Source organism: Protopterus annectens, chromosome 8.part0, assembly GCF_019279795.1.
Source record: "Protopterus annectens isolate FY-2018-M chromosome 8.part0, PAN1.0, whole genome shotgun sequence".
Taxonomy (NCBI): domain Eukaryota; kingdom Metazoa; phylum Chordata; order Ceratodontiformes; family Protopteridae; genus Protopterus; species Protopterus annectens.
The window spans coordinates 636,808,815-636,821,790 of NC_056741.1; the positions used below are offsets into that span (position 1 = coordinate 636,808,815).

Here is a 12,976-nt window from a genome sequence, read left to right on the forward strand (position 1 = left end):
TGGACTTATATATATTAAGTCTGAGATACCATTTCTCAGAATTTTCCCTTTTCTCCATGGTATGGTGATCTTGGAGTAGGTATATATAAGCGCTAGGGGTGTGCGGGGCTTGCCCCCAAAAGAAATTTTAAGGAAAAGAGCAATTTTCAAGATTTGCTTTTCTCTTATGTTTTGAGTCTTTTTTTTTTTTTTTTTTGGCTTGTCATCATTCAGCACTTCATTTGTCAAGATTTCATTAGGGAGCCATCACTATGAGTCTCAAGTTTCTTTACTGTAAAACTTCATTTTTACGTGCCATAATTTTAACCAGAAGAATTTTGGAGCTGCAGGCCTTAATGGACAAATTGACTTGTATAGTATTTCATCTGACTAGAGTTTCTCTGAGAACCAAACTTTCATTCATGCCTGTGCTGTGTCAGCCTTCACTTTGAATCAGCTAATTCAGCTTCTGGTCTTTCAGCCTCATTATAGGAATAAGGGAAAGAGAGACTGGTATACACTTTAGCTGAGTATACAAAATTCATGTACTATGATGATAGAATAAATGGTATAAGTACTTATCCATTGTTTATATCTTTTATGTTGAGAAATGGAGGTACCTGTTACAAAAACAAACTTTTCTAGTTAACTGTATTACTTTCTGTTCTTATAAATATAACAAAACATTATTGGGAGTCATCAAAAGTCATGCTACTGATGTATTTGCCTTTCATACTGTATACATAAAAAATGTATAAGGAAAAATGCATGTGAAGTTACTTCCTGAAATGATGCCCATATATTTAGCAAGTACTACAGACCGGACATAAACTGAAGCAGTGGGACTAGAAATGGGAAAACAGTTCTCTTATACTGCTTGCCATAACTGTCCACCATAGAGTGTGCACCAACCCCACTGTGCAGCATGTGCCATGTAGCTGGGGTCTTAGGGTGCACGTGGAACAGTACTTTTGAAGTCCAAATTATAAGCTTGCATATTTGTGTAGTGCGTGATAGATTTAAAGCTTAGGGAACAAACAATGATGGCAGCCCACCACTACCTGGTTATTGTGCCCACTACTCTGTGGTACTGGTAGGAAAGGGAAAAATGGCTGATCAGTCAGAAAGGGCAGAGATGATGGCCAGCAATGCAGCAGCTAGGAAAAGATAAAAAAGGAAAATAGACATTGACTAGAGGTGACGTTAAGGAGACAGCCCACTTGTTAAACTACTTTAAGGTTACCTTCCTTCACAGATGTGCTGTTATGGTGAACATACTCACACAATTAGATTGCTTCTGGATTAGTGCAAGATTTAAGAATTCTGCCTTTTTAAATTTTTCCAAATATTTAGGGTTTTCAGCACCATAACAGGAAAGGACTCCATTCCTTAGACAGAACATAATTATAATTAATCTCAGTAAGTTAATATTCATGCTGTTACAAAATGTATCAAGTCAGGCTTTTGATACCATATTGCATAAGCATGCTAGTACGTTTTGCAACTTATTTGTATCTAAGTGCAACTTGGCTTACATTTTACAATGTAAATGCCAATAAAATGCAACTAGCTATATGGTAATTCCTTGTTATAATAATTTTCCTTTGAGGAGTACTCTTGTGGATGTATAAGAAAACCCCTTTTGTCTTATTTTAATACAGCTGTCCTTTGCTAGGCTGTTTTTATTTTCCAGAAATGTTAGTGTGCCTGGTACATTGGTAACATTTATTTTGAGCTTAATACTTCAAACACTAGAGATAGGCACATGGCTATCTCAAATAACTTTTATCCATGTTTCCATGGATATTTTGTTGCTTTGAAATTGGTCTTTGCTTTTCCTCAAGAATTGCTAAGTACAAGGGTGCCAGAACCATATGGCAAGGGGGCCCCCCCTTTTCACAGACTCATGATCTGTACCCTTTATTGACTCATCTGTTGGGAAAAAAAACACCTATTCAACTACAGTAGCAGAAAGTAATGAAACAGGATTGATTTTAATTAAACAAGCTTGTTTCTTTATTGTCTGCTACAGTAGTTGAGTGTGTTGCGATCCAGAGCAAGAACAGAAAAAAAAAACAAAAAAAAGTTAACTTGCACTGCTGGTCCTGCCTGCATCAGCATTATTGGCTATTTAGATGCAGATAGAGCGCTGGCAACATGACTGGCTGCAAAGAAAGAAAAAAAAGCTCTTAGTGGAGAAGTACCTATCAAGTCATATTGCAGGGCCTTTCTAATTTTGCCCTCGTGTTGCCCTGTCCCTGTAAAGTTTTGATTTTCTGTGGTAAATGACTGAGGATTGTGGTCAGTCAGTTATAGCAGCTGTTAGAGTTTCATGCTTCTTATTGGTCAAACAATGTATGCTGATGGCAGAGTCTTCAGGAGACGTGTGCAACCTACTTCTTTTCTTTTCTCTTTCCTTTTTTCCAGAAGAGGGGAAAATTCTGTCTTCAGTGTTTGCGTGTGTGCATGTGCACACACACGTGCCTGGAAGTGTTGGCAGTTGCATATCTGCCAGTATATGAGTGCATGTGGGTGCGTGTGCACATTTTAAAACAATTGTAGTATTTTTCACCCCGTGTTGACTTTGTTTGATTGCATTTCTCAATGTACAGCTATAAAAGTATTAATTTCACTCGTAGAAATGTGCTGTAATATGGACTTGCAAGTATTCTGCACACGCTCAGAGATACATGTATTTATAGAATTGTTTTAACCTCTGAAAGAGAAAACACAACATAAATTTTGTGCATGCAGACATTGTGGTTCAGTCTCTCCTTTTATAAAAAGTTCCTGATTTTTCTCATTTTCCCCTGTACCCCATAAACTTTTTGATTTTTTGGTAGATCACTAAGGAGTCAATAAATGTTAGACATTACAGTGTCATAGTTCTTACCATTTAGAAACTGCACATTGATGCAAAACCTGATGTTCGATTTTTAAGTGAATTAAGAGTAATATTTAAATTATTCCAGATTTTGTCTCCTCATTATTTTTTGCTATGTTCAGTCGGTGGTACAACAGGCCGAACGCTTGCCTTAAGTGCTATACTTAAAAGATGCTAAAATTTTTTTCTCAGCTGTGTCAGTGTACCATACTGCTTTCTCCTAGGGACTCTTCCACTCATGGGGCATGAGCTGTGGCAGGTTTCATAGATGGGTACATTGATGCTGAGCTCCACTCATGGAGCATGGGCTGTGGTATGTTTCATAGATGGGTACATTGATGCTGGGTTGGCTATAACTTGTATCTTTCTTCTCAGGTAAGTTGATGAGGATTGTTAACAGTAATAATGACAAACCTTTGAGTTGCAGCCTTCGTATTCTTCAGAAGAGTGGATGCTAATGTAAAACCTGTTATTCTAGCCAGTTTTTAAATACGTAAGAGAAGAGGACTATTTCATATTTGTCAGTTTTGTCAGTGATTATGGACTTTTCCCCTACTTAAGAATTGGTTGAGAGCTATGGCTGAAGTTCATTTTGGGCAGTTTGTTAAAAGTTAACAAAGTGATTAATCCTGCAACAACAACATGATCTACTTTGCTGTGGCTACTTTTTTGCCACTTTTGGTGATTACAGATGATTACCAAAAGTGGTTATCTATCAGGGCAGCATTTGATGAATGACAGCAAAGGATAGTTAGGATGATCACAACCAAGTAATCATCACTGTGGCTTAGTTGAAGGTCATGAGGGACATAGCATAGTGCCTGAAAGCTCCAAGCTGAAATACATCTGTGGTGATTCTTTTTTTGTCACGTTTTTCCATAGGAATCCATATAGAAATGTGGACAGTGATAACAGTGCACACTACTTACAGCATCATGCAATTGTATCATTTTTTTCTGTTTAATTTTAACTGAAGTTGATAGGAAGGTGATGTGCCTTGCAGTAGAAGTGAAGCAGATTAATGTGGCTGCTGTTACTGTCCTATAGTGGCAAGTGAAGTAGATTACTGTGACTTTTATTTCACCAGCTTTGGCATGAGAGGTGATTGCCATAAGTGGCTGTGTGCATGAGGGTAGGGTGTGAATGAAAGCAAAGAGCAATTACATGAGTGATGCAAAACAGTCATTGATGTGGCTAGTTTAGGGGAGACCCGGGAATATGGACAATAGTTACTTGTAGTGAACTGGAGTCTGATCTGGATTCACCTAATTTGGCTCCCCTTCTCCACAAATTGTATGTAAGTATGTATGTATGTATTTATTATTTATTTATTAACATTTGATTACTGGGAATGTACTATTGAGTAGAGGACCATTTATTACAAAACAATTTAAGAACAATAATTTTACAATCTTCAAAAATAAAACAAAAACATCTGCGGTTTAATTATAACAAATTAGACATAATATAAAAACATTGGTTAAGAACTGATATGTTATATGACAATTATTTAATATTTAGACAAATTTTAGACAGTTGTAGAGAAATTAAATGTAAGTTAGTTTAATACAGACAGGAATTGCCATATGAAGTGAGGGAAAAATAGGCTTATGGTATATTTATAGAGAAAGTTAGGTAAGAGAATTTGATAAAAGTAAGGAAGTAAGTGAAGAAGGGAGAGTACGGAGGTATAAGGAATGAAAGGCTACTTGTTCACATTTAGGAATATAGTTTATCCTGGTTTTGAGAATGAACATAGGCATATTTTAGTGAGAAATTCTTTCAGAGTGGTTTTGAAACATAGGAGGGAGGGTATTGACCTGATGGATATAGGTAAGGAGTTCCAGGCCTTACCAACCTTGTTCAAGTACAGATAATGCTCAGCAGATTTGATAGGCTTGCAATTTCATGTTATAGCTAGTGTAACGTGGCATCATTACTAACACGAAGCATGAACAGACTAGGACATCTTGCATGATGGTAACTTAGCATGTGCCTGCCATGATATTTAGTGGTGATCATGAAAAAAGTAATGAACTTTTCTATGGAAAGAGTGAAGGCCAGTAATTACATGTTGTCACATTACCTCTAAAAAAGGCACTTGACTACTGTATTTAACTAGTTAATAATGTAATAAAAATAAAATGAAATGAAAAATGTCATTATTACTCATCAGTGCACACAGTACAGATGAAAGGACCATTAATAAAATGTGTAAAAAACAGGAAATAAATTATATCTAGACAAAACTAACTCAAGAAGAGCACCATAAATTATATGTAGTCAAAACTAACTCAAGGAGAGCATAATCAGTGTGTCAGCATTACACTGCTGTCACACTGATGGTGTCAGCTTTAAACTGCTGTCACATTGATGGTGCCAACATTACACTGCTGTCACACTGATGGTGCCAGGCTGCCATCATTAGACTGCTGTCACACTGATGGTGCCACCATTACACTGCTGTCACACTGATGGTGCCATCATTACACTGTCGTCACATTGATGGTGCCAGCATTACACTGCTGCCACACTGATGATGCCAGCATTACACTGCTATCACACTGATGGTGCCTGGCTGACATCATTACACTGCTGTTATACTGATGATGCTATCATTTCACTGCTGTCACACTGATGGTGCCAGCATTACACTTCTGTCACACTGATGGTGCCAGCATTGCACTGCTGTCACACTGATGGTGCCAGCATTACACTGCTGTCACACAGATGGTGCCAACATTAAACTGCTGTCACACAGATGGTGCCAACATTACACTGCTGTCACATTGATGATGCCAGCATTACACTGCTGTCACACTGATGGTGCCAACATTACACTGCTGTCACATTGATGATGCCAGCATTACACTGCTATCACACTGATGGTGCCTGGCTGACATCATTACACTGCTGTCACACTGATGCTGCCAGGCTTACATCATTGCACTGCTGTCATACTGATGGTGCCATCATTTCACTGCTGTCACACTTGATGGTGCCAGCATTACACTGCTGTCACACTGATGGTGCCAGCATTGCACTGCTTTCACACTGATGGTGCCAGCATTACACTGCTGTCACACTGATGGTGCCAGCTTTAAACTGCTGTCACATTGATGGTGCCAACATTACACTGCTGTCACACTGATGGTGCCAGGCTGACATCATTACACTGCTGTCACACTGATGGTGCCATCATTACACTGCTGTCACAGTGATGGTGCCATCATTATACTGCTGTCACACTGATGGTGCCAGCATTACTCCGCTGTCACACCAATGGTGCCAGCATTACATTGCTGTCACACTGATGGTGCCAGGCTCTGCCATCATTACACTGCTGACACAATGATGGTGCAAGCATTATACTGCTGTCACATTGATGGTGCCAGCATTACATTGCTATCACACTGATGGTGCCAAGCACTGCCATCATTACACTGCTGTCACACTGATGGTGCCATCATTATACTGCTATCACACTGATGGTGCTAGGCTGTGCCATCATTACACTGCTGTCACATTGATGGTGCCATCATTACATTGCTGTCACATTGATGGTGCCAGCATTACACCGCTGCAATATGGTTAAGAATAGTTCCATATTGATGTTTGAATGCACACTCACCTTGCGTCATGAAGTTATTGTACAGAGAAATACATTCTTATGTATATCACCCTGGGATAACAAATATTCTACTGGTTTAAACAAATCACCCAAAAATGTCTTAAAGAAAATCCTGACAGCAAAAAGAACATTACCATGTATGTAGTATAATACTGTAATACATGTGTGTGTGTGTGTGTGTGTGTGTGTGTGTGTTTATGTGTATGTGTTTGTGTGTGTGTGTGTGTGTGTGTGTGTGTGTGTGTGTGTGTGTGTGTGTGTGTGCATGTATATATAGATATAGATATATATATATATATATATATATATATATATATATATATATATATATATATATATAAAACTCACCATGGTTATTATATGAATGCTACTGCTCAAAGAAATATAAATGCAGGCAAGGCTGAGCTTTAAATCATGTGCACTCACAGCAGGATGCAAACATAATTGTGAGAGACTCTCTAGGAGAGGAAACACACACTGGCATGTGGCTAGCCCTGCCGAGATAAACATGTTCAAGGCTGCGGGAGTCTATAACTAGAAAGCAGACTGGATAAAATTCATCTTGCACCTGTTTGCAAGGCATCTTTTTTGAATGAAAGAACAAACACTGTGACTGTTTTTGCAGTAGAGGTAAGCTGAGTGCAGAAGTGGTTTTGAGAATTAAGTACTTTCTGTAATAAATAAGATCTCTCGTTAGTGCATATGTGTTGGCTTGATCAGTAGTTAAACATTTAGTCATCAGTTAGGAGTATTAAGTGAGACAGATTTCTGATGACGTTGAGACATGAACATGGTTCAAATTAGAACCCTGTTTGTTATGGAAGTGCTTTGGCATTTCTTATGTTTAGATATTATGAGTGGTAGTATTTAAAACCTTAATGAAGTAAGGCAGTGACAGAGTTAGTAAAAAAACAAAAGAACGAAACACTGAAAATAAGGTTGCATAAATTGTCTTATTTTAGGTTAGTTACACTTCTGTAGTAGTTGCAGTGACAACCTATATATGGACAAGTAGCAGAATAACTGAGATATGGCATTATACCAAGCATAATTCAGCTATGCACAGTAAAACTGCAATAGCAATCAGTAATTAGAGAGCCAAGATGGATAATGATATATAGAGAGAGAGAGAGAGAGACAGAGAGAGAGAGAGACACCAAGTCTTTGTACGATACATTAATTCACGTATGAATGTATTCTGTTAGGCAGCCTTTGTATTACACTCCTACATGATTACCCAGCCAGAGGAAAAGCATCTTCCAAAAGCCTGTTTTTTGCTGTTTGATTTTCATATATTATAGTTTATATTATAATATGTACAAAATAATAATGAATAATGTGTATTCAGCAGAGTGATACATGTAGCACAACTTAAGAACATCCTTGTCTGTACATAAACCACTAAAATGCATTTATACAACAGACAAAAAGTCGTTAGTTCTTAAAGGATTTATCTCCGCAGATTTAGTGTTTGTCTGTGACTTTTATATTCTATAGAATGTATAATAGACCAAGAGCATTATACTGGAACAAAATGATAAGAAACTGATATATTTTTTTACCTTGTACTTTTTGCTGTAATTGGCTGCCTGCTCTGAAAGGTGCCTATGTACTCATATTTAATAGAAACATATATCGGAATAATTTCCCCATGTTTCTGCATTTAGACTACTTCCTCTGAGCTTCCTTCAGTTTATATTTATTCCTTTTCAAATAATTTTTGGAGGATGACAGATTTAATACTTTTCTTCTGTTTTTAACAGCTGTGAGACTTGTATTCTGTCCCATCTGTGGTTTTCTATGCAAGTATTACCTTGTTTTCTGTACTTTCTGTGTACTCACATTTGCTTGTTTCTTCTGTTTCTCCAGATGCAACTCTAATATTTAGTTTGCTGTTGCTTGTTTTTATTGTTCATTAGCAAGGCAGCTATATAATTTACTTCTACTCCTACTGCCACAGAACTTGATAAATTCTAATCTTGACAATAATGAAACTAAGAACTTATTTTCTTTTCCTTTCAGCAATAGTTCCCATTAGTTTATAGATTGGAATAATCAGCTTAGGTTTGTAGGGTTGTATATGTAGTGATACTGATCCACCTCCCTAAGGTGCAGGAGTACCAAGCCCACTTTGATTTTGAAGGATTTCCATGACACAAGGCCATCAAAATAAAAGTATGTTATCTGCATGCATTTACCTGTCATCCTGGACTGTTTTTTTACAGACTGGTATACAGGATTTTATATCACTTTTCTATACAGCAAACCAAAATGTGAGGTGCTTGACAGCCTGTTCTCTAGTATGTTTGTTTTGCAATTGGCAAATACATACATGGCTTAGTCTTCCAAGTCCTAGAGAGGCTTGATAAGTCCTATGTGTTATTATATTGTCTTACTGTACCATTACATGTGCATTGACCAGCTTGAAATTTATAACACTTATTCTATCAAAACATACAATACAGGCACAAATAGCTACCCTTAAATAAACACAAGTATGGCTTTGCTGCTTGATAATGCACTAATGATTAATAACCAGTTGTCAGTGGATGCCCGTTCACCTTACTTTCATATGAAGACCATCATGTAGATCAAACACGTTAGTCCTTCTGTGGACTTAGCAACAACTATTCATGCTCAGATACTACTCATCTGGACTACTGCACAACTGTGTAGAAGGGGCTTTCTAATTTATAGACTGTACCTGCCTACAATGAGTTCAGAGTTCACATGCAATGCTTTTGATGAAATCTTCCAAATTCGATTCTATTACACCTGTGCTGTGGGACCTTTACTGGCTGCCAGTGGTGTCTTGATCTGTTTTAAAGATCCTTCTCATATACTGAAGCCTACACAAACTGGTCCTCTTTTCTTTAAAAGAACTTTAGATGCTTTATATACTGGTTTGTACACTCAGATTCTCTGCAGAGCACTGCTAGTTTCTCCCAGAAACAGTTTAAAAACTTTGGATAGATGCTCCTTTACTTATGTTATCTAGTTCTGTGAAATGAACATTCTTCTCTGATTAAGGCTAATGAGTTAAAGTATTATTGTAGAAGGTTCCTTCAGTATCATTTATTTCAGTTAGGGTGGGGGGCTCCCTTGTGCCTACTAAGCATACAGTTGCTTAGTGGAATCACAGCGCCCTTCTTCCCATTAGAACATGATCGACTTCTTTGAGGTAGTCACCAAAGTCGAGGTTCACACAGCCTATCTTGACCTCGCCAAGGCTTTTGGCACCATTCCCCATTCTGGAATTATAGCTAAACTCACTAAACTAGGTATAAATCCCTACGTCACAAGATGGGTTGCCAACTAGCTCACTGACAGAACCCACACTGTAAAAGTTGCAGACTCCAAATCTGACCTCAAACCAGTGACAAGTGGAGTACCACAGGGTTCCATCCTGGGACCTCTCTTGTTTGGTATATACTTCTCTGAAGTACAGGTTAAAACAGAAGGCCTCTGGCTAACGAAGTTCGCAGATGACTGCAAACTAGGAGCCATAGTCAAGTCCCCAAATGATGTGGACATCCTACAGAAGGGCCTCGCTGAGACAGATGCCTGGTGTCAGAGCCATGGCCTCAAGCTCAATGCCAAAAAGTGCAGTGTCATCCCCTTTGGTAAAAACTCTGTACCCATGAACTACCACATAGGCAGCAATCTACTTAATGCCGAATGTGTGATAAGAGACCTTTGGACTCAGGTGGACAGTAGTCTCTCCTTTGATAGTCACATCGCCACAGTAGTCAGGAAGTCCTTCTACGTGGCACACATCATCATAAAAGGGTTCTCATCCAGGAAAAAAGAGGTCATTGTTCCCCTCTACTCGACACTCATTAGACCCATTATAGAGTACGCCCCTTTTGGAATGTACCTCACAAGACATCTGCAGCAGCTGGAAAGGCCACAGAAGTACCTCACAAAGAGGATTACTGGCCTCAAACAAATGCCTTATACTGACCGCCTCAAAAAACTCCAGCTTTACTCCACAGCATATCGCTGACTCCAAGGTGATCTCTGCCTAACATATAAAGTTATGTCAAACCTAAAGCTGTTGGACATGCTACACCTAAAGAAATCCCAATCCCTCCGAGCTACACACTCTAGGGACCTAAACCTTGTCACCACAATAAACAGGACATGTTGGGGGGATAGATTCCTGTCCCAGAGACTTCCCATACTCTGGAACAGGCTACCCATCTATGTCAAGCAAAGTTCTTCATTAGCACTCTTCAAGAAAAATCTTGATGAGTGGATGAGAAATAGGAAATACACCCGGGGATCACTTCTGTATCTCTGCTTGACAGTGGCACAGGAAAATAACTTTCTTGGGTGGCATAAGCCAGGGAAACTTGTTGGCTAGGCTTACGTAGGCCCTTGGACCGATAGCCTAGTACCTACCTATGAACCTATGAACCTATGAGATGATCATGGCATGACCATTATGTAGTCGGTTCTGAGAGGATTTTTCCTACAACATTCTGATGTCCCCTTGCATGTCAAGGAAGCACCCATGAGATGGGCATGTGGTGGATAAACCACAGGGCTGTCATTCATTTCTGCTAGTGAAGATATCCCTTAGGAAACACTTCCACCACCCCCCCCCTTCCTCCCTTATCAGGCAGATGGCTTCTGTCAAATGTACTACCAGTAGATGCACTATATGGCCATCAACTTCCCTCCCATGGAAGCACAGCATATATACGTGCCTCCTGCCCAACTGACTCTTCCAGTGCCTAGGCCACTAACCAAACATAAGCCAGTAGTCAGGGCTGAGGGCTGTGTCCTATGCTACAAGAAAATGGCATATCATCTATTTAGGATGGATTTCCTGGATCCTATGATAAATCATCCTTTGTTTAACTTTTTCTCTAGTATTTCAAGGTATCACTGTTGTTACTGTATTTATATTTTGCATTTATTGTGCGTTTGTATTTATTTACACATGTACAGCTTTTCAGTTTTAAAATTTTAATATAAATAAATACAATTAAATGACATGAGTTGGTGGACTTTGCTCCAGCACAACTTCACACAGTGGAATACCTCCTGACCTAAGAATGTATAACTTCCTCTGTGGCCACATCACTCTGCAATGAGTGGCTCATCTGATTTAGTTATAGGCAGGGCCTTCTGTTCATTTCTATAGTGTGTGAGCTACTAAAACGGAACATAGTAGCACATGCCATTAAAAGTTGTGCACATTCATTAAAATGCAATCTGGAGCATGCTTTGGAGGTAAGGTGAAGGTTACACATGCCGAAACACTATGTTCTGTTCAAAAATTGGACATTAATATGTATGGAAGTACTACAGGTTAACAATGCAATTATTAATAAGCAGACCATAGCTCAAATAATACAGCAGAGATGGTAACTTAATATGTCAGACTTAAAATAAATGTGCTTCATCAGAAATTCCATTAGCCCCATTCCTAATGTTGGAAAATTATAACCTGTTTCATAAAGAAGGGCACAGTACAGAGACAAGGCATCTTCTTATCTCAGTAGTAGCTTCCAAACCTAAGGTGTCCTTTGTTCTTTGGTCACAAGATATAGTGGGCCCTAATACACACAAGGCATTGTAGGTTCAGTGACCAAATGCTCCTTAACTATTAGATGCTCTGATCAGTGAAATAATTTAGGTTTTGTTTCTGCCAACTCCAGAAGAAAAATTAGAATGCAGGCCTAAAATGCTAGCATACATCTTTTTCCGAGCATTGGTGATACTGTGTTTTATGCTTACAGTGCTGGATAGCTACAGAGAGTATTTACCAGAACATATTAGAGAATTTCAGACTTGAGCAGATATTGATTTTCAGTGCTTGAACCACTGGTATGCTTAATTTGATTATTTTACCATGAACTGAGCATGCACACCATACATATTCAGACTTGGGTCACTGTATTGAATGAACAAGCATGGAAATTGCTGAACGGAAGCAGTGAGAGATAAGCTGGTCTATCAAATAGGTACACTCATAAATGTATCTAGACTTAGAACTCTAGGTCAGAAGAGGGAAACATGACAGGCAAAAAGTAATTGTGGAAAATGGAATCCATGCCACTGAGGGATGGATGCTGGACCAGCCCTATTTACTCTTTTATAAGTAATACTGTAAATAAGCCAGAAGAAAAGGTTTATTTTCTTTATTGAACACATAAATATCTGTAATATGGTATACATTAAACAAAAAAATGAGTCAGACAAACAGGAATCATGTTTCATTATGAAAAATACCATAAAGATACTCAGAATTTTGTTTCCTTAAAATGAAGAAAAATCCAAGAATGGGGAGCCTGTTTGCAATGGGTGATCAGGTAAAAATACAGAAAAATATTAACAACAACTGAATAAGAAACACCAGTGTTACATAACATGATTTAAAAGCATAAATAAGTTAATCAACCAAGACACAGACACTGACAGGAGCCATTGACTATAAATCTGATGAGATGACACTGATGTGAAATAGAAAG

General features: G+C 38.4%; 1 protein-coding gene across 3 annotated transcripts in view; it reads left to right on the forward strand.

Moving 5' to 3' along the window:
- FOXP3 (forkhead box P3) overlaps positions 1 to 12,976 on the forward strand; it is a 733,303-nt gene that overhangs the window by 312,588 nt on the left and 407,739 nt on the right. The window contains exon 1 of one of the 3 annotated variants that reach the window (XM_044080124.1): positions 6,985 to 7,124. The exons of the other annotated variants lie outside the window; for them this stretch is intronic. The gene's annotated coding sequence lies outside the window, so the exon portion shown is untranslated. Of the gene's footprint in view, positions 1 to 6,984; positions 7,125 to 12,976 lie in introns of those variants that run through there. 3 annotated transcript variants of the gene reach the window in all.